The sequence below is a fragment of the Triturus cristatus genome, chromosome 8, assembly GCF_964204655.1.
Source record: "Triturus cristatus chromosome 8, aTriCri1.1, whole genome shotgun sequence".
Classification (NCBI taxonomy): domain Eukaryota; kingdom Metazoa; phylum Chordata; class Amphibia; order Caudata; family Salamandridae; genus Triturus; species Triturus cristatus.
The window spans coordinates 753,923,373-753,947,006 of NC_140591.1; the positions used below are offsets into that span (position 1 = coordinate 753,923,373).

General features: G+C 43.9%; 1 protein-coding gene across 4 annotated transcripts in view; it reads left to right on the top strand.

The window, feature by feature from the left end:
• Positions 1-23,634, top strand: part of ARHGEF7 (Rho guanine nucleotide exchange factor 7) — a 908,392-nt gene that overhangs the window by 754,914 nt on the left and 129,844 nt on the right. The gene's annotated exons all lie outside the window — the stretch shown is intronic.

Here is a 23,634-nt window from a genome sequence, read left to right on the forward strand (position 1 = left end):
CTCCATGTCTCTATAATGTGATGTTTTAACAACTCTGAGTTTGATGTTTCACTCCTACCCCGACCAGAATTTTATGCAAACATTCACGTACCATCATCTAAAAATGGAAGGGTATATTCTGCAAAGGATATACTCTGTGGTCTTTATATGGCTGTTGATGTTTAGCTTAGTAATTTGCATTTGCTTTTATACTGATGTCTTTGTGATTCACCAGCGTGTGCATTATTGTATTTTGTACAGAAATCATACTGATTTGTGATCTGTGTCAGCAATATTAGCCACTTTATGTTTAAATTTATAAAGCACATTAACTTGTATGAATTATGTAAATATTGATAAGATATAAAAATTAACTTGGCCTGTAAATATATAATGTTCATTTGCAAGTCCTGCAAATGAATAGCAAAACTGCTGTGAAGCAGTTACAATACATTTAATTTTAAAGGCATTTGGGCAGTTGACAAAACTAAGTCTTTTCTAAGTATTAAATTGTAGCTTTGCCCTGGTTTTCGATTTCTAGTGCCAATGTAGTAAAGGATTTTTAAATCTGCTTAGAAAATCAGGAATGCAATAACCAAAATTCTTAGGGTGCTAATTTGAAAACTGGTGAGTATTCAAAACATATTCTTAGGAACTTGGTCCTAGGATATGTGAAAGAGAGCATGTTGAAAAACAGTAAATCTCGTCTGTTTAATTGCTTGTGTATGTGTCTTTAGCTTTGATCAGGGACAGAAAAGATTCTCCTCTCTCTAACCTATTCAGTCAGTTATCCAGAATGCTATTCAGTTTCATGTCTGGGCTGCGTTCGGAGTTCAATTGTATGAGGCCAAATTGGAAAAAGTGGCATATTTCTGTCATAAGCTCAGCTGTTTGAGCAATCTTCAGTAGGCTATCATGGTGAATATTATAACATGAGGACCATGGGAGAACTTCATTTGATTTACTATGGTGCCCATTGTTTAAGTGTAATTTACCCAAGTTTAGTGAAGTATGAATCACCACTCGGCACCAAGAGTAATGTATTTTGAGGCATACATTTAAGAAATTGATTTTGAACACTAGTTACTTGTCATGGGTATGTGCTCTGACATTTCTTTTCTGAAAGTGATTCTCACAGAGCAGACTGGTGGCCGCCAAGCTATCTTGCATATTTAAGCGAGGTGAGGCTTACCAAAGGGAGCTTGCTATGATATTATATGATCTTACTCTTTGCAGCAAAATATCCTACTTTGTGACAAGATGATTGGAAGAAATGCTCCACTAAGAGATACCTTTACTTTGGGAATTATTCTAGATTTAAAAGCCGCATGGCTGTTTCTTCACAAACTTCAGTCTTGACTTAGAACCACAGACCATATCTGCTGATGTCCAGTGTTTACAAAACAGTTTTTGCGGGACCTGGGCAGTGGAAAGTCTTCCATATGACACTAAAGGAGAATTATAATCCTCTCAGGTGTTGTCCATAGTTATCCATCCTGGGTCTCGAGGTCTCACCAGTTGCATCTTATATTCTGAATAAATGCATCCAATGCTTCAGGATATTACATTTACCCTAAATTGTAATTAAACAAAGCCCTTTGTCTGGCAATGTCCTTGAAAACAAAATGAAGCTTTATGCAAGTGACAAGGAATTGCAGAGGATCTATATCAGGGGTCTCTGATCTTTTCTGTAATGATAGCTACTTCTGATCAGTGCACATCATCGTGCGCTTCTGAGCCTAAATAACTCTTGCATTGTTACCAGACCCCCCCCACTCCCAACTTCATTGACTTTAAGCCTAATGTCCATAGAGCCAGATACTATTGTTTGAACAAAATACTTTGACGAGGGTCACTATGAGAGGGCTGTCATGTGTGTCATTGAGAGAGTGGTTGTTGGGTATGTATAAACGTGTGTGTATGAATGAGATATATTTGTATGGATGAATGAGAGCCTGTGTCGTATGTACTTGCAGTGCAGGACATATCTTTCAGCACGTGTCACTGTTACATGTATAGCACAAACATACAATATTTTTTTTTTTTTAAATGGGAGAACTTTAAAGTGCAGAAATAATATGGTATATTTTTCTGCCCTTTAAATTTCTCTCATTGATTTAAGATGGTTGTATTTTTCAGTTACACTTATGGCACAGTGTCTACTTGCCACTGGGAGCAAGAGGCCTGCTGTTTGTAAATGCAACACTTTAAAATGGGAGAAAATTAAAATGAAGAGTTAACTAAACCATTAACGTAACTTTTCATTTAAATTCTCTCCCATTTAAAAGCATTCAGAAACATCATTTTGTTCTCAGCTCTAATATTGACTTGAGAAGGAATTTTATTAAAGAGTTAAATACCTCAGTGCTAGTTATTTACCTCTGTGCCCCAGCCTGGGTCATAAATCTGAGCTGCTCATTTTCAGACCCTACTTATCTGCAGCTTGATGATAATAATGCAAAATACACACAGCCTTCCCTTAACTTTAAAAGGATAATGTGACCTTGTGCTTATTTAAAAATAAACCCAAGGCTAGGAGCTACTCTGAAGGTGTGACAGCTACTGGTAGCTGGCAATTGACTGGTTGCAGACAACTGGTCTATATTGTGTTAAAATGCTGAGTGCTCTTATGTTGGGATGCACCCCGTACTCAAACCTTGGAAATCCCTGTCACCTAGTGGTAGGAACAGAAACTGCTTTTTTCTTTATTTGCAGTTGTATATAGCGCAAACTCGACTGATGGTATTGAAGCTCTTTACATGAACACCAGTTACACAAGGTCTCATTCATTTTTTTATTAGGCACGGGCAGATCAAGTAATTTGCCCAGAATCACATGATGTTGAGCTGGCGCCGAAACTAGAACCTTGTTCGCCAGTCCCAAAGTCGGCAGTTCTGGCAGTAACGCCACATCGTCGTTTGTTGTGGTTTTAATACAAAACTGTGTGCACCTTGGCACAGAGTGTGTGCATGCATGCCCCTTACGAGGCATGCAGCATGCTCTTGTCCTTGCACGTATTTGCAACCATACCATTTCTTTTTTTTACCTAACAATGACGTCGAACATGCTTCTCTTAGGTGGGCCTAATCCCAAAACTTTAAAAACTTTTCGATTTTAATGATCTTAAAGTCCAGTGCTCCGGTTTCAAGCCACACTTGCCATTCCACCAGCTGTTTACAGTCACTGGGGGCATCTTGTATTTGTGGAACTTTCATCTGGTTCACACCATGGTCTATGTGCTACCAGTGGGTCAGGGTACATCCTGTACTGCTTGGGTTGCAAGCAGAGTAAGCGTATGTCAGAACCTCTTTCAGAGGGCTAGGGGGCAAACAGAAGTTAATGAGCCAAGCTTGGGTGTTGAGGACTATTACTCCTGATGTCTTGGAGCCTGACCTACCATGAGTCCTAAATAATTGGGCCAAGTACTACCCCAGCCAGCACTTGACTCTCTGTGGTAGTTCAGGTTGAGCAGTCAAAGGCTCGTCATGGGGAGGTGGGTGCTAGGCTACACAACCTTATAACTCAGCATACGAACAGTAGCTGCAATATTTGTCAAGTCTAATGCTAGCATTTATGGAAAAAGGGATATTTAATATAAACAAACACAGCATGTACAACTTACTGATTAATCCACACAGCCTTCTTAAGGTTAGTGGGCTAGCCCTCTCTAGGGAGAGAATTTCCTAGTTCTGCTGTCCCTTCTAGTAGGTGTGGCTATTTCCCACTTAGATAATGGAAGCGACTCCGAGAAGCAGCCCAAGCTAGTCCCACATACACCAAAGTTTATGCTTAAGAGTTCACTTGCGCCTCTACGCTTGTCTTTTATTGTGCAAATCTTTTGCGCCCACTATGGCCTAGAGCAGTCTTACCTGCCCAGTTGGCATCCTTTTGATTCCAGAAGTACCAGGGCACTCCTTCATGAGCTCCGGTCTCCCTACTCCAAAGGTCTGCGACCTCTTGCGGTCTTTCCCCAACTATGCATAGGGCCTCCTCCCACCGCTCCAGGAGCAATCAGTAAGTGTTCTCTTAAGCATCCTCGCCACTACCAACCTGGGCAACAGCCCTTTCTCCACAGAGGTCCCATCCGAGCACACAGGTGTGGTCAACTCCCTCATGGGCAACAGCCTTGTCTTAGGGGGGGACACCTTCTGGCACACAGTCAACAACTACCACAGGAATACGGGCGATGGCCCACACTTTGCGGTGGCCCCTTCCTGGCACATGGGATAGCTAACTGCCGGTCATTCACTAGTGATGGCCCACACTTCATCATGGCCCCCATCCTGGCACACTGGCTCACAGGCTGCCAATCGTACACCGGCGATGGCCCCCACTTTACAGTGGGCGTACAGACACATGGGTGTCACTGATTACAGGGCTCCCACAGGCGATGGCTCAAACTTCATGGTGGCCCCCTCGGTCATAAGGTGCCAATGACTACAGCGCTCTCACAGGTGAATGGCCCACACTTCATGGTGACCCCCATCCTGGCACTCGGGTTGATGAACTTCCCCATGAGCGACTGCCTTGTCTTCATGGAAGCCACCTTCTGGTGCACGCGGTCACGGACTATGACAGTACTTCAGTGTCCCCCCTCTCCCCCGTCCCTCCTGGCACATGGATGTTCGATTAATGGCCGTACACCGGCGATGTCCCACACTTCAAGGGGGCCTCCTTCTGGTAGACAGGAATACCGACTACAGCATTCACAGACTGAGGCGATGGCCCTAGCTTCTACATGATCGGGTGGACTGCTCATCCTGCAATGTTACCGACTGTACTGGGCATTTCACACTTCGCTCACCAGGATCCTTTCTGTACCTCGCTCCTTCCAGACACCCTCTTCCTCTTCACATGTGCCTCTTGTCTTGGCAGGCAGACCATAGGCACTTATCCTCATAGGAGGATCTGGTGTTGGCAAGGAGGCAGAGGAGGTCTGGTGCTCCAGTTTCAAGGCAAGTGCTCTTGACTTCCTAGGTGATGACCCCTCACCCAGCAGAAGACTGGCAGACCTTTGTCCCCAGTCCTGATTCTAGCAGCAAGAAGTCTTGCCGATCTTCCCGCTCCTGATGAGCCGACATTGTTCAACTAAGGATGTGGCTCATCCTCCCACCTTTATAGTCCAATCCAGACACATACATTATTTAATGTCTGGCCCTTGGAATTTGTGTTGGTGTCCGGTCCCTTTAATTGCTCTCTCCTCTTCACTGGCCTTTGTCAAAGCGACAGTCTGCCACAGCAGCAATGGCTCCAATTCTGAGTGGCCCATAACGTAGGCCAAGGGAGTAACCATGGATCACACCTGGCTGTCAGCCTCCACTGAAATATTCCCCATAAAGGTTCAAGGGACTAAACCTTCCTCTCTTTCAAGATTCCCTGGTAGTGCCCAACGTAACTTTACCACTATCTTCCTGACAACGAGCCCAGGCCTCACTGACTTTCTGGAATTAAACAGCCCTTTTATATTGACAGAGGATGCACTTTTCCTCTGCCATCAGTGGTTGTGTCCTACCCTTGCTCTCATGAATTTTAGCAATATACATTTCTTGGCTGAGGGTTGCAGTCCTCACCTCTCCAGACCCTAGGCTTCCAAAATAGAACCCGCCAACCTCCATCAACAGGAACACGCATGCAACCCAGCTCTCACACACAAGTATCATTCGCTGTTGGACGCTACACACAGTCCATGCAGGCCAAGGGTGAGGTAAGTACAGAGCCACGTAACTTTATACAAGTGGGCCAGTAGGCCCAACTCCAGTGACACAGGTAAAAAGGCCTGTTCACATTACTGATACTATTGAGCACAAAACTGGTATGCTGCCCCCACTACACACGTCTCTTAACTCTAGGTAAGGGCAGTAGCTTTCTACTTTCACAAGGGTAGCGCTTGGTATTCCCCTTCCAGTCTAAGCAGGCCACTACCATGAGACAGGCCTAGGTCGTGATGCACATGCACAATCCCTGTTAGCCCATGACCAAAAATCATTCTGAGCGATCCTGATATTCATGTAGCTGGGGCACCTCAGTGTAGAGGTGCACTTCTTTCACCATGCAGGGGACTTTCCCATTCCAACAGAATATAGATCCCTAAATGGGAGGCATCCCTTCCTGGGCACCTTGCCATCTCTTGTGAAGGTGGAAGTACCTGGTTGAAAGACAGTTTCACCTGTTACTTGAAGACTTGCTAGAGCTAAACTTTGTTGTCTTGGTCCAGGTAATGGACATCCAGCACCTGGGAACAGTGGTTCTTAGTAGTCTTCACCCTTGGTTGCCTTCAAAACTCCATTTCCCTTTGGAGTCCAGACAAACTCTCCATGTGGGCAAAGATGCCCAAGACACTGTTGCACAATATGGTTGAGCAAATATTACCATCTCATCCACTGATGCAGGTTTGATGAACTATGGGATCCAGCCAGTCTTCCCTCCCAGGGTGCATATGAAGGAATAAAGTCTCCACCTGCTTCAGAGACTGCAGAGTCTGGCACTTGGGAATCAAGGCCAGCTTCTCCTCTGGCCAGCCTCAGTAACTCTTTTGAGTAGGCCCATCTCACTACTCTGTTCTGTGCTTGAGTTGGGCCTGGATCAGGCTTAGTGCAGGTAACTGTTATGAAAGGTATTGCCATCCAGTAAATGTATAAGCTCCAAGAGGCTCAAGAAAAAGCGGAAACTCCAAGAGGCTCAATATCCCACCCAGGTAATCTCCCAAAATAGCCACCCTCCTCAGTTCTATTAGGATGTCACCCAAATTCTGTAGATGTACCTCACCAAGGATTACACGATCATACCACCTGCTCTGCCAATCCACTTCCTGGAAGAACAAGAGTTGACACCAGTTTACCTGGATCAGCTGCTGGGCTCCAAAGAGTGTGTTCTGTTCCTGGCCACACGTGTCCTCCGGGCTTATTCTCCCATTAATTCTACCTTGGGTTTTTTCTCCTGCCTATGTTGCGGGCTCCTTGATATTTCAGACCTATTTTATCCTTTGTACCAGGAGCATTTGGATCAGGATTTGGTGCCCTCCTCCCAGCTCCCCTCAAACAGACATGTTTATGCCTACCTTAATTATTTTCCCATACTTCTCTCTTGATCCCCTGCGTATGAAGTTGAAGGCTAAAGTGGCCCTGCATCTATATTTCCTCCTGATGTAGTACAGGTCCAGTACTGCTTTGTTCCCTGGTGCAGCCGCTGGAATCTGTGGTGTAATTCTTAAGTCCAGGGAACCACTTGTTTCCCCCTGTCCCAAAAAAGACCATGTTCATATACTGCCTTTGGCTTGACCACACCTGCTGACCATTGAGAGGTGAGCATGTATCCACTTTAATCTACCCTCCAGACCTCTCCCCATAAGAGGGGACATCTAGGGGAGCACTGATCAATCCAGTCATCAATCTAGAGACCAGTAGCAGTGACCACAAGGACTCGCATTCACAAAAACACTAATATGCTGTTACGTTCAAGGCTTTGGAGGAACTGTTCAGTGAGAACTTAACTTGAGCAGAAAAAAAGAGCACCTACTCTTCGGTAGCCTAAGTTGCTCCCTCTGAGACCAACACTGGCCATGGAATCCCAGACTCTTGTGCAGGCTTATGAGATTTGGAGAAAACCTTTACGCCTACCATTTCCGTTATAGGACAAGTACCCAAATCCAAAAGACTTTCCACACTTTGTGCCTGGAAATCCTCGAGCTCCAGATGTGTTGCTGTTTAGTTATGACTGCTTACCTGAAGGTCATAGCAGCTTCCACCCTTATGAATTAGGAGGCCAAGTATCCGGAGACGTTTGGGAAGATGTGGTAGTCCTGTGGTCTGTCACTGCAATATCAAGTTCATCATAGGCACTTTCGATCACAAGTTTGAATGGTACTCCACCTTGCTCCCACACTATTCCAAGAAACAGTACAATTTTATGCTCAATAGGTCAAAAACGCGGCATGTCAGAAGCTGCTAAACTCCAGCGTTATTATTGAAATAGCTGCCTGGGCCATGAATTCTGGTCTTGCCATGCTTCGCCGTCGTGGCTCAGGTCCCCTGGCCTGAAACCTGCTGGGAAAAGTCATCATCCTCCCCTTCAATTGTTCAGTATCTTAATGGATGAACTCTGCAGTTTAACTAGCAATGTAAATGGTCTCAAGCGGAGGAAGTTCTTCCATTCTTGTAAGACTAAAGGATCTTTCTGCTGTGAGAAACCACCTGTAGCATCCTTTTCCTCATAGGACCCCCAGCCAAAGAGGACACACTTGAGAGGTAAGAAAAAGCCACTCTCCCAACCTCAGCAGAGGCCAGGAAGTACCAGTAACTACCCCTTGGTCCACTTGCTCTTTTCTGCACCATCTCAGGAGGCCATTTCACTACTGAGAGAACCCACATGCATGTTTTGTGCTTTGGGTATAATGGTGAATGCAGAGTAAAGCACTCTCCTCTAGTGAGGGGAGCACCTTACTCTTCACTCACCATTGTACCCAAAGCACTAATTATGCATGTGGGTTCTCTCAGTGGTGAACAATAACTCGGCTAGGGCTGTCCCCCGGCCGATATACCAAGAACCTCTCTCAAGAAAGTAGAGAGGATTCTCCATTTAGGAGTAAGCAATCGCTTCCAAGCCTAGAAAGGCAGAAGGGTTAGTACCTTCACTACTGTCTTGCAATGTACCTGCGCTCTCTCTACCCAGTATTAGACATTTATGATGTAAATCAGTTCCTCACCTGTTGCAGTTTCAAGATACTGTCTAGCTCAGATGCAGATTATGCTTACTGTGTCCTCAGGGCACCTGATTTCATTGACCTGTTCTGAAGGAGCACTGGATGTACCTCCTGTTCACACTGGCAAATCAACACTACCAGTACAGGATGCTACAGTTTGAATCCACTGCTGACCCTTGGAACTTCATCAGTATTCTGGCCCCAGTGGCGAATGGTAAGCTCATGCTCGCAGCCTTTTGTGCATATGTAACTTTTGCCTGACAGCAAGTCTCGAGCACCACTGCTGTCTCCTACATCATAAAACAAAAGGATACCCCCTATCCCTCCGCTGTCCTGGTTGGGCAGGATTCAGAGGAGTGTGGGTGTTGTGACAATGTACATCTCCCTCATTAATGGTGAGACAATATCACAGTGGGTCAACCCGAGTAGGCATTTGTCCTTACATGGGTGAAACATTTTACAGAAGTCCCAGGGTTGTTTACCCACAGACGCCTTTACAACTAATCTGAACTCAATATGCAATCATTTCACATCTTGGTAGTGCAGGCAGGTGATTTCCTGGTGGGCATTATGATGCTGAAATGGATGGAGAGATTTCTGTACCCGTTAGCCTTGACCTCTCTGACTCTGTGTCCCAATGATCACCAGGGGGAGTCCAGAGACATCTGTGAGCCTGGTTGCTCTAACTTGGTACTGGTGTGCTACTGCAGAGACCACATTCACCTGTTTGAGAGGAATTCTCTCTCACAAAACCTGGAGGTCCTGGCAAGTGCCAGGAATTCCTCCTTTAAAATTCAGTAAGAGAACTGAAGTTTGGTCACTGATCATTAGTGAAGAACATCAGTCTTATTTTCCCGGTAGTTAATTACATCTGTTACTGGCTATCTAGTTGAAACAATTGTCAATATATACCTGCAATACTTTAGTTTGGGCCATTTGAGCCTACAATAATGGGCCTGGTGTACCAATCTCCACGACTAACAAGGGTATCGTTATACACCTTAAGAGGATAATGCATTTCTTTCTCCCAGAACAACACTCTACTGCCCACTGGACCTGGGCCTAACCAGGTTGATGCTCAAATCATTCAAACCAGTGCGATCCTTTAACATGCAAGTTCTGTTGTGGAAGACGTCATGCTTGGAGTTCATAACATTGGACAGGATCATAAATCGGGTTAAATTTATTTTGTATCTCAAAGCCATTTCCAAAGTTGCTATTTATTGACCCTTTCTTCATTCCAAAGTTGGTGTTCAAGCTCTGTCCATTCGAAGAGATCTTTTTTCCACATCCCTGTGATCGTTTGGCATAAGAGTTTGCACAATTTGTATTTCAAGGTTGCCATGTACTTTTATTTTGACGGAACAATAGTTCTGCATTTGACACACCTTTTAGTTATCTTTGGAAGCCATCACGCGGATGTTAATGCCATCCTTGCTACATGGATAATGCCATTCACTGCTCACTGATTGCTACACTCTTCATGAAGTCAAGCCTTCATCCACTGTCTAGACACACTCTACAAGGACTAAGGCAGCGAAGGCATATGCCGATAAGAGAAATGTGCCTGGCAGCTGCAGGGGTTATTGCACATGCCTTCTTCCCAGCATAAGCTCTCAAGGCTTCCTCATAAAGCTATGCAAAGTTTAGCCGGGCAGTTCTGCAAAATGTCTTTACTTAGACCTACACTGCCCAATACTGCATTTCTCCTCCATTATTCAGAAAATAGACACTGACTGGCTTTGTTTTAGATCTGATGTGAACCAAGACCATTTGGTTTTACCAAAATTATATGTATAATATACTTTTAGGGGCTTTCAGCCAGCCTTTTTGATCTGTTGGTCCAGAATTGTCTGTATATAGCAAAGTTTTAATTTGTGCTTTCCAACTTGTCTTTAGGGAGCCTACTTCCCAGGTTTTAGTAAACAAACTTGTTAATTCTGTTTTGGGTCAGCAGTCCAGGCTTGTAGTCACCCTTGCCATAGGATGTCCATTACACACCCCTAGTGGTGGTGTGGTGGTTACAGAGAGCTTTAAACTGGTAGCCGTGCTGCTAGTATCAGCCTTAGAGTGAGATCTGTGTTTTTTGGCCTAGTATTAGGCAAAACCTTATTATTTCTATTAAATTATTTGTAGAATATGCCTACAAATAGAGGATTTCAGCCAGCCCTCTGCATCCATTGGTCATTTGTTGTGACAATACCATTTTATTCCGCCCACTATAGCAGACAGTATGAGGCAGTGGGTAACCCATGTAGGACCTTGGCTACCTTCATTGTGAGTGACTGCATTCTTCTCTTTAACAAGGAGCACATCCACACACAAAATAGGTTTCTTAAGTGCAAAGGGCTAAGTAGGGCAATGTATGATTTTTTTTTAACCAAAAAACTGCTTTTAGCTAGTGATTATTTATTCATAGATTGCTTATGGCACAGCAGCTTCACCATCAATAAAGTTTTGTAAAAACCATGCCAAAACAAAACCGCCATTGACAAAGCCAAATGGTTAATAGCCAGCTCCTGACCTGTTGAACTTGTCAGGACTTCTTTTTAAATGGAAGGGAAGTAGTGGCAGCATGCCTCTGTTAATCGATGAAGGTGTACCATGTAGACATAAGCATGCATACGGGGTACTGATGTTCAAAGCTCTGTTTAAATCTGCAATAGAAGCATTTTCCAGTCTCTCATTAGATGGCTTTGTTGCCCACAAGTTAATAATTTGAACAAGCCTATCCTCACTAGAGTAACAGAGTCTTCTTTAATGTTTCATTCTGCGATTGTAACATCTAATCTTAGGAATGGGTTCAGTATCTCTTCTGCATTTCTGGCAAATACCTTCCTGGCCACCAGAGGCTTCCAATGTGCTCTTTGTATTTGGCTGTGGATCCAGGAAAAGGTATTATTACAAAGTGCAAGCAAGTGCTGATGAAACTCTTTCACCTGCAAGGCTAGATCCATTTTAAAAGCGATCACTCATCTTACTCTTGTAGACTGCACCCTTTTCCCTGACCTCTCATTGTATGCAGCAAAAACCAGAACAGCCCTCCATGAAAGAACTAGCATCCTTTGCAGGTGGATTGTCACTCTTTCCTAATCCGTCCTGGATTTAAAATATTGGCACTGTCTAATCTGCATTTCTGCTCATACATACTGTATATCTTTCTGTCCTCCTTGAATCTGATTTATCATAGACAAGCAGGGCAGCACAGATGCCCACGTCAATGCAAGAATTGGCACAGCAGGGGCTGCCGGTATTCAGCTAATGAAGATTTGAAGCCCCAAAGACATAACGCTGCAAACCAAGACCAGGCTTTTTAACAGCAACGTAAAATCGGTTCTTCCGTATGGTTCGAAAACGTGAAGAACAGTAACCACCACCAACAAAATCCAGACCTTCATCAACACCGCTCTGAGGAAAATGCTCTAAATCCGCTGGCCAAACATCATCAGCACCAACAACCTATGGAAGCAGACTCCAACTCCCTGCTCATAAAGAAATCCTGAAAAGATCCTGGGACTGGACAGGTCACACCCTCCGCAACCCCGCATCAAACACCACCAGGGAGGCCCTCACTTGGCACCCTCAAGGTAAAAGGAAAAGAGGAAGGCCTAGAAATGCCCCGCGTCGAGGCTTCGCGGCTGACTGCAAGGAGATGGGTTACACCTGGAATCAGATTGAAAGAAAAGCCCAGGACAGATATGGCTGGAGAGTACTGGTTGATGACTTATATGCCAGAAGGGGTAGTAGGCATAAGTAGGTGACTGATTTTCGGAAATCAGTAAAACAGCTCTTCAATTAGCTCATCAGGACTGCATGGAAAAGACGTCATTGCACCTAAGAAAGTGTCAAAGTTTGCATAGTAGGTCTAGTTAAACTTTTGAGTCGATCCAAAAATTGCCAAGTTCTGGAGTTTTTTAATTGTGGAAGTATCTCTTGGTGCCATACAAGACAATGTCAGAAATTAGCTGGCTACAAGGCAGATGGAATTGAGGCAGGTATCTACATGATGGCATTGAGGGATTTGTATGATAGTATGCCTTGTACTCCTCTGAAAGTCTAACAGATCACATTATTGAGTTTTTTTGCTTTACTCTGAGGAAATTAAAAAGTCTAGGAACCTCTGAACATCCTGTTCCAAGGAAAACGCATTATTGGATAATAAAAGTCGAAAAGGGGCATAAGACGTAGCAAACTTTCTTTTTTCAAGATGCTTTTTAAACAGTTTTTTTTCTAAAACTGGAGGTTTCTAGGAGTATTTCAGAAACTTTTATTGTCTTACATGTTTTCTGTTTGGATTGTTTTTCCACTAATATCTAAATTTTACTAATTAGCATTGATTTTCTATTATCTTAGAATATTAATGTAGTTAGTTTTAGAGAATGTGATAACTTTGCCTATAAACCATTTATACCATAACATGCAGACACGCATTTAGTCAAATCCACTAATTTTTTTTTATTTTATTTTTTTTTAAATACTTCTAGAGCGCACGATTACCCTAAGGTGTCCTGGCGCTAAGCACTGATAACCTAGGATAGCAAAGATCTAGAACTGGGAGAAGAACCATGTCTTAAGATTTTTCCTAAAAGAGATACAATCAGAAGCATTTCTCAAAATGAGGGGGGAGTTCATTCCAGGCCTTGGAGGCACAATACGCAAAGCTTCTATCTCCCCAGTTTACTTTCTTAAAAGAGGGAGTTTTCACTAGCTTGGCACCTGTGGACCTAAGAGTTCTGTTGGGAATATACCATGAAAACTTATTTTTGAGGGACTCGGGCCTGTTCCCTTCAAGGCCCTAAAAACAATGCACAGCGCCTTAAAGCAAGATCGCAAATGAATTGGGAGCCAATGCAGTTTCTTTAGTTCTCCTCTGACTGAAACGAACCTGGATGTCCCGGTCAACAGTCTAGCTGCTGCATTCTGAATGACCTGCAACCTGTTCCGATGTTGTATCTGCATAGTGAGATATAGACTATTGCAATAGTCAAGACGTGACATTATTAATGCAGTCACCACCGTCCTCAGACTCCCTTCAGACAGGACGAACCTAATTTTCCCAATCCTTCTGAGATCCATTGAGCATGCAGACGACTCCTTGCTCACCTGGTCCCCCATGGTAAGTTTATCATCCATCACCATGCCCAAGTTTTTGGCTTTTCTGGAAGGTGTGGGACAGAGACCGAGATTCTCAGGCCACCATTCTGGTGTCCACATCCGGGGATTGTTACCGAATCTCAGCACCTCAGTTTTAGCTGAGTTGAATTTTAGACAGTTGGCCGGCATCCAAGTAGAGATGGATCCCATACAGTCATGAAAGCGTGCACCTGTTTCCATTTCAGCTCCCTCCATCACTGACAGCACAATTTGTGTGTCGTCGGCGTAGGAGGTGAGCTGGAACCCAAAGGATCTAATAATGCCAGCCAGGGGTGCCACATAGATGTTAAAAAGTGTGGGGCTAAGAGCTGAGCCCTGCAGCACCCCACATGGCAAAGAAAAGGGTTCAGAGATGTTACCGTCTAGTTCAACTATTTGTGACCTATCCGTCAAAAAGGAGATTAACAGTTTCCTGGCCCGGCCACATATCCCGATCTCAGATAGCCGGTTAAGTAGTACCTTGTGGTGAACCATATCAAAGGCCGCGGATAGGTCTAATAGGATCAACATCGCATTCCCTCCCTTATCTACGGCCTCTCTAATTTCCTCAGTTGATTTTAGAAGCGCCAGCTCAGTTCTATGGAAAGATCTGAACCCCTATTGTGAAGAATCTAGAGAGTTATTAAGGTAAAGAAAATCGCTGAGTTGCCTATTTATTGCTTTTTCTAGCAGTTTAGCTGGCAGAGGAAGTCTAGAAATAGGACGATAGTTAATTGGGTCCTTGGGATCCAGGGGCTGTTTTTTCAGTAACGGAAGCACTGAGGCTTTTTTCCATAAGATTGGAAAGATTCCAGATGAAAGTGCATCGTTAAGCAGAGGTGTCAATACCATGCAAACAGTGTCAGCAATCTGCTTGATGATCCATACTAGACGGGGATCACTCGGGGCACCAGATTTGATACTGTTCAACAGTTTCAAAGTATCACCCCTTTCCAGAGGGGAAAAATGATCCAATATCATGTCAGGAGGATGTGGGTTTTCCCATTTTTTTGAATTCGAATCAGTCTGATTTTTATTAATCAGTCCTGACAAAGATAAAAAAAATCGTCTCAACTTTCGACTTGAAAAACGCCGCCACTACGTTGCAGAAATCTGGAGCAGCATGATCCTTTGGCAAATTGGGACTGGACAATTTAATAACCGTTTTAAACAGTTCCTTAGAATCAGATCGGGCCTTGGTTATTTGTAAGGAAACATACTCTTTCTTAGCTAGCATGAGAGATTGCTTACATTTGGAGATGGCTATTTTAAATTCTGTTTTGTCTGACTTGGCATAGTTTTTACGCCATTTCCTTTCAGCATATTTGCAAATTAATTTTTTTTCCTAAAGCTCTCCTGAATACCAAGGTGCGGTAGGGGAGGTTCGTTTAGGTATCCATTTTTTAGAGGGCGCGAATTGTTCGCATGCATTAACTAACCATCTGTTATACAGAGTCGTTGCCTCTTCAATGTCCCGCGAAGGCGTATACATTGAATCTATAAGGGAGGATTCCAATTGTTTGGCATCCAGTTTGCCCCATACCCTAGTAACGATCTCCTTATTCTGTTTAGGACCAGCAAGATGCCTCCTAGAACTATTTAGTTCAAACATGACCACAGACTGATCAGACCATGTAATTGGAAGAATTGAAATATTGACTACATTACTGTTATTGGAATATATCCCATCTAGGGTATGACCTTTCACATGAGTGGGAGAAGAGACCAATCGTTCAAGACCTCCTATAGCCATAATGGTTTTTAATCTGGATGTGTCAGGATCATTAGGTTTTTCCAGGTGAAAATTGAAATCTCCAAGCATTGTGAAGGATTGTTGACTCAACCCTTCTTCTAACAACACACTCAGAGAGTCTAAGAAACAACTTTTCGCACCAGGTGGGTGGTAAATTAAAATCCCCTTAAAAGGTTTATATAATGCTGAATATATATTAAAGGAAAGAGCTTCACACCCCTGATTGTGAACTGGCAAGAAGTTTGGGGTGAGTGACTTATGATAAATTACCGCAAGCCCCCCCCCCCCCCCCCCCCCCCCCCCCCCCATCCTTTTTTCTGCGTTCGATCAAGCTTATAGCAGTGAAAGCCAAACGGTGTGGCTTTGACCAGATCCGGGCCAGAGGTGCTGTCTAACCAGGTCTCCGTGATAAATGCCAGTTTTACATTATTGTCCTCCAGTAGAAGGGTACATTACATAGAATGTTTTACCAGTGATCTGGCATTGAATAACATACATTTCAATGGAGTCTCCCTTTCACTGCCCTTTTCTGAACCCAGAGTGATTTCCCAACAGTCAATTGGTAGGTTTAATACTACAGGAAATGGTAGCTTATAACTGTTGCACAGTAAACCCCCACTTTCTGTGTCATGATGTTTGTTGTTGGCATAATAGTTGTCCGGAAACGTTTTAGGGCATTTCGAACAAATGTCGACCTGATTCAACATATATAATTCATTGCTGGTATAGTGCCGCCTGTCGGTAGTAAAAAGGCCAGGGGGACTGGCCCTGTGCCCGGCCCGAGCGCAGACGGGCTTGCCTTGGGCGCGACAGGGTGCTGATTAAGTAGACCCCCCTGGACCACTAGACCGCTAACCAGGCGGAAGTGGTATCGCCCGAATCCAGAGCGGTGCTCCGGCTAAAGTGCAAGTGCCCAATAGTGCAAATGGTAGCTCCCTCCCTGCTTCTCAAAAGAATAAATGCCATACTGAAGTTAATACACTGTTAAGAACCATTAAATCTTATAAAATAGTTAAAATAATCACCCAGAAGATCGTAACTCAAGCGATGTCACCAGCGAGCGTTGAACGCAGCTTCGCTCGGAGATCATTGATGCGTGGGCGCGACAGCGAGCTCATTAAGTAGACCCCCCTGGACCACTAGACCGCTAACCAGGCGGAAGTGGTATCGCCTGAGTCCAGAGCGGTGCTCCGGCTAAAGGGCAAGTGCCCAATAGTGCAAATGGTAGCTCCCTCCCTGCTTCTCAATAGAATAAATGCCGTTCTGAAGTTAATACAATGTTAAGAACCATAAAATCTTATGAAATAAAGTCATTAGCTGCAATGTGCTCCACAGCAGTTTCGTGAGGCCATGCTCTGACTCATCATATCTCTATCGACTCCCTTTGGCACACCTGCCAGCCCAAAATAGCTGAGAGGCCTTGCATCTGAAATAACCACAGTTGGGTTTGACCCCGGTGCCAGATGTACCCTCTAAAAACGTCTCTGGGTCTCAGCCGGCTCCTCTTTCTTCTCTGGCTCCACAATCCACTTAGTTCCTGGAGCATCAGTGCTGATGCCAACTCCATCGACACTGGAGGGCTTGGTGCTCATTGTGCTCTCCGACTCAGTCAGTGCTTCTATGATCTCAGCTGAGGCTGTACTCTGTTTCCATTAAACCACAAAATGTACCGCTTGATGTTCTGCCACCACAAGGAAGATCCTATACACTAAATTCCTTGTTTGATACCGATTCTGACAACGATTTTGATGCAGGTGATGAAATCAGCCAACCCTACCATGAGGTTAATTGGTATGACGACGTCCAGGAGACTAGTGGTCTTGACACCTACCCTGATTCTGGTCTACTAACCCTCCTGGTCCTGCCACTGGAAAGTGTGCTTACTTCACAGTGGACATACAGAGGACGGCCAACGTACTTGACCTCCAGCTTCCCAGCTACGAGGTCAAAATCAATGTCCTGACTGAAGTCCTTCAGCTAGGGCAAGCTACCACTAAAGCCCTGTTTACTTCTGATGAGGCACTCTCGGATACTAACTTAGGGGCCTGGCCAAACCTTTCTCTAGCCCCCCAGTAAATCCCTAGATTGCAAGACTTCAAGCAGTGCTCCAGATGACCCTGCATTTTTGTCCAGTCACCCTTTGCCCGAGAGTTTGGTGGTGCAGTTATCTACCATTTGGACAAACCCAAACACATTTTAGATCCTCTCCTAGATAGGAAGTCCTAAAGAGTGGAGATCTTTGGTAAGAAGGTATTTTCTTAGACCAGTTTGGCCCTCAGGTCCGTTGATGCCAAATGCCTGCTGGGCCGCTATTATCACTCTCCTTGGTATTCAGTGGCTTAAGTCCTGTCATATCTCAAGCTAAACAGTATGATCATGATGTGGCCAAGTTCACAGTTCATTGGTCTTTGAATGCAGTGTTGCTGTTCGCCGCTGCACCTGGCTGCAGTCATCCGGTTTTGTAGGCTATGTCCAATCATCTTTCATGGACATGCTCTTTGACAGGACTCGTCTGTTTGGAGACCAGGCAGATTCCGCTCTCGAGTGGTTCAGAGAGAGTAGGGCCACAGAATGCTCCCTAGGCTGATCTGCCCCGCCTCGCCAGCCACATCAGCACTATCATTCCTTTCGCAGCTTTGGAAGAGGTACCCCATATCGACAGCTAATTTAACCTCAACAAGGAGCACAGTAGTTTTGCAACTGAGACCGTGGCTTCCACACTGCCGTGGTCAAGGTCAGTCACCTCCTTTTTCCCGCAGCCCAACCTACCAAAGCTCTTTAACCTGCTTTTAGTGGAGCACACATATTAGAAAAAACAATGGTCCTTGTGGACAATGCGAATAAATGATAAACAAGTACAAATGACAAATTCAAACTGAAGAGTAGGATGTAGAAAGAGAAACTATTATACACAAAATAAAGAGTCCAATTACTCTTTTATATAAGAAATTAATCTCTGTATTGAAAAACAGATTGTACTCGGTGTCCATGTGAAAAGAACCAAGAAGAAATATGTGACACAATACAACATACAATGGGGTTTCTTAATATATAAAAACAACCATCTGCGAATGAGCAGTGTCCTACTCTGGCCACTATTGAAATTTAAAGAGGCTGGAAATGGTTTCTTATTACATTAGTCAATGGCGTTTCGACCCCGTAAAGGGTGGTGGGGAGGGTCTCATCAGGACCTCAAGATAAGGGACATCTGAAATGAAACGATAAAACATGCTCAGCAAGGAAGGTGAGAAGAACTTAGAAAATTACAGTAGTAAAAGGCTGCAGTGTGCACCTGGTATTTCAGTGGGCGACGTGTGTCAATGAATGTACACCATAAAAAGTGAGAGAATTTATTTTTATTTTTTACTCGCCTAGGGACCAGCTGGGCGCTTATGGAAAAAGGGGAGAAAGAGAGCAAAAGGTCAGCAACTGAATTGCCATCCACGGGAGTGATTATGCAAGTTAGCTGTTGAGACTTAGCCTAGTGAAGGAGGAGGGGGAGTACAGCCACCTGGTTGGAGGCAGGATCCAACAATTTTTGCCAGTTTGGCAGATTATAACATCGGACAGGTGGGTCCTGCAAATAGTCTGAAAGGAGTCATTCATTACCACTCTGCTGCACCTTTGGCGGTCCCCAAACAACTGATGGAGGACCATCTGTGTCCACTTTACAGCAGGAAGTGCAAGCCCTTTTGTCCAAAGGGGCTATTGAGAGGGTGTCTGCTCCAGAAGAAGGCAATTGCATTAGGAGGTGGCACAAGGTCTCCTCCACGAATGGGGAGAACCTTGGCTCTTTCTATTCGCCGTTGCTGAGAACAGGCAATGTCAGTATTTCTGTTTGAGTTTCCAAGGTATCTCTCACTGGGTGATGCGTTCCTCCTAGAGTGGAACTTGGGACCCTTGTATCCCTTCCTGCCAATACCTCTTCTGCACCGAGTACTGAAGAAGATCAGGACTGACAGGACCAAGGTCATCCTAGTGGCCCCAGACTGGGCATTTAGGGCATGGTATCCAGAGCTCCGATGCATGAACATCTGTCTTCTGATCAGGCTGCCCTTCCAGGAGAACCTGCTGTTGTAGCAGCAGGTCAGGATTCTGCACCCTGGCCTTTGCAATGTCTACATTCATGCATGGAGATTGAGTGGAGTTATCTGAACACCTTTGACCTTCCTCCAGGGGTGGTTGATGTCATCTTGGCAGCCAGGCATCCCTTGATGAAACCTATTTACACCTGTCATTGGGACACATCTGTGGTTTGGTGCGGCACACACCAGATGTACCCCCTCCAGGCCATGTTATCTGGCGTTCTGTTTATTTCGTCACTTGCTTAGCCAAAACTGACCATCTCCCGTTGGATTGTGCTCTGCATCAAGATCTGCTACGCATTGGCCAGAAATCAATCTCCTGAGTGGCTGCCAGTTTCACTAGGGCCAGGCTTCTACCACAGTGTTGGCACACTGAGTTCTTGTCCTGGACATCTACCAACCAGCTACATGGGCGTCACTCCATACTTTCACGAAACACTGCTATCTGGACAGCCAGATTCCTCGAGAAGGGCATTTCGCCCGTTCGGTCTTACAGTACTTTTCGGTTTGAGCCAATTCAGAGACTCGCCTCCTAATAGGTACTCCTCTGGTATCCACTCAAAAGGTATGAAATATGCTGTTTGAAGTCTCAATTAGGAGATAAGTTACTGGTCTTTGGTGATGCCCTTTCTGGTAGAGACTCTATTTAACCGCAGATTCTCTCTCAGGGGATCTCCATTGATAGTCATAAGCACTGAATAGTCCTGCCCACTTGCGGGGATCCTGGAGCACTCTTCCATAGTATATCTTCATTAGTGTAGATGTTCGCCTCTCATCAGGATGGCCTGTAGAAACACTTTAGAGAAGAACATTATGCAGCCTACAAGGAAGGCTACAATGGCCAAATTCTTTAGATTGTACTTAAACAAGGGTGATGAAACCCATATATATATATATATATATATATATTATATATATATATGTAATATTATTATTATTATTATTTTTTTTTTTTTTTTTTTTTTTAAAGCCAGTACTTTGTAAAACAGCTTAAATCTCTTTCACAAAAGCTAGGGAGATGGAAGGATAGCAGGACAGTATAGCTCCTAGGCTCTCAACGACAAACAAGTATCCATGGGTCTAGTGAGCCTTAACAGACCCTACACATAAGCAGAGACCTTTAAACCTGTAAACTTAAAAAAGGAAAATCCTAAAAAGAGGACGGATTCCCATCACTCACCGTAGTGACATGCTTCATTTTCTGGGATCTCCTCCTGGTTGCAACCTAGTGCAATCAAGGGCTGCAACCTCCACACTAAAGGGTTGTTTTCAAAGAGTCTAGTGTTTTCTAGGATATACTAAGATCCAATGGATGTGAAGATTTGTGATGAATGTGAGTGATGGGCGCAGTGCATACGTGTGTGAAGTGAGATTAAAATTTGGTAGCAAGAGAGAAGAGAGTTTATTAGTTATCTCTTGATAACCAAATTAAAAACTGTGCAAATGCAGTTTTGACATAATAACTGCAGAGGTGTATAAACAAGGTCTACATGTTTCAGCAATGCGGATTGAATATTATCCAGGCCTTCCTCAGGACCTCAATATGATGTTACTGCGTGATGGTTAACTGAAAGTGAAAAACTGGAAATGAAAAACTGAAAATATAAGGTTAGAACGAATACAACCATATGACCTGATAAGTAGGTCCTCCGTGGAATTTACAGATTGCTGATGGCACCTGCAGAAAACAAGAGTAATGTATAGGAAACAGGAAAAAAAGGTCAAAAACGTATGTATACTTATAGTTTTTCACTTCCAGTTTTTCACTTTCAGTTATTCATCACGCAGTATCAACATCATAAACTGCAACGATCTACAAGACACTAGCGCCACAGCCCTATTAAGGTGATATGAGCAAGCCCCGTAAGACTCCTTAGCCAATTTCCAAGAAGACCTACCAAGAGAACTGGTACAAGAGTTTATGGACGTTGTGCAAGAGGGATTACTAGTGTCCAAAAAAGCGATCAGTACCTCCATTAATTCTTTGGGCCTGTAGATCACCAAAGTTTGCTAATGCATCGCCTCAGACATGATTAATGACTGCAGATTATGTCTTTGAAGCCTGACACACAATTATAAATATGAACCTATTATTCACTGGATCTGTCCTCTTCGGTTCTTATATGGATGATGAGGTGCAGAAGATGAGAAATTAGAATAAACCCTGAAAGCGATAGACTTAAAGCAGAAGAGTAAATTCTACAAATCTCAGTCTAGATCATTTTGGTGGTGGGGGGGGGGGGTCTCAATCTGATTCAGACTGATTCTGGGCCTGAGACAAGCCAAAAAATTAATCAAGAGGCACAAGTTCAGGATGTTGGCTCGGCACCAAATATATCCTCCGCTCACGGAGGGAGACTGGATGTGCGTATGGACTTTAAAATGCATAATTTCATATTCCAGTGGTTAAGAAGCGCAGGACATTCCTGAGGTTCACAGCATGCAGTTCCCATTGCATCTACACAGTTCTTGTTTTCAGTTCGAAATCTGCATTTCAGCCATTTGAAATGTGCATGTTAGTGGTAGCAGGTCATTTCTGCAAACAAGGCATCCACATCTGTTATTACCTTGACGACTAGTTAATAAGTACTAAAAATTCAAGGATGATGTGCCAGGTCTTAATCCTCACTCATGTGCTTTTATATCACCTGGGCCTTTGCATCAACTACCAAATATCAACATCGACACCTATGCAAATATTCAACTATCTAGGACCGATATTAAACACAGAGGGCTTAGAAGTGTATCCTTTGGAAGAGAGCTTATTTACAATGTTTTTTTAAAAAGTGTTATCGCATTTAGAAAACTCCTTGTCTTACAGCTCGTCAGATTTGGTCCCTTACGAGGTCAGCGACCTCTTGCAACTTCCTTGCACCCAGTGCATGACTTTACAGTGGTTTCAGTGGGAGAGCAAATGACAGGGCAAGTCGAGGCCAGGGCTCCTGTTGAAACAGTCTCTCAGGTGGTGGTGCAAGACAGTCAATCTTCTAAAAGGGATTCATTTTTATTAGGATCTTTCTACTCAAACTATTGTCACAGATGCATTTTCCGCTGGCTTGGGGGGCCTGTCTGAAGGAAGTGACCATGCAGGGGTTACTGTCAGAAAGACAACTCTTTCACATCAATGGTCTGAAATTGAAGGCAGTCTAGTTAGCTCCGAAGACCTTTCTTCTTTCTTGAATAACATGCGGAGCCCTGATCTTGACAACATGACCACAGTGCACTACCTCAGCAAATAAGGCGGCACCAGATCCAGAGTTCAATTACTGGATGTCCAAGTGATTTGTCACTGGCTCCTGGCAAGGATTTTATCCGTTGAGGCGGGGCATCTTTTGGGTCTTCAAAACAGTCATGTATACCTTTTGAGCAGATATTTTGTAGAAATTAGGTTTTTGACGATGTCTTTTAAGGTATCTTCTAAGACAGGGGAATTTCCTCAAACAGATTTATTCACCACTGGCCAAAACACAAAATGCCCAGAGTTAGGGACTGCGGATCGAAGGGCAATTCCCTTTTGAGTAACTAAGCCAAGATATTTTGTTCTGCCTTTCTGCTGACCCCATTAGCTTTAGTGTACATGATACACTTCTACACAGCAATGATACTCATTGCCCAGTGTGACTGAGGCAATGGTGATTTCTACAACTCCTTCACATGTCCATGGGACCTCACAGGAAGTTCCATGCAAACCGAGCCTGTTGTCTAGGATGCAATGAAAATTACATCATCTCAATGTAATATCCTTGAATTTGAAGCATTGATCCTGAGACTCTGCAGTATGGCCATCTGAACTTACCCTTGTATTGCATGTATATTCACAAAGAAGCAAAATTACCTTCTACTAGAAAATTATACACTTTCATATGTAAAATATTTGTGACCTGGTGCCTTCAAAATAATTATGTTCTCTCAATAGGATGTAGTCATTCTTTATCAGACTTAATTGGCAATATTGAACCTTCCAGCTTTGAATGTTCACTTGGTGG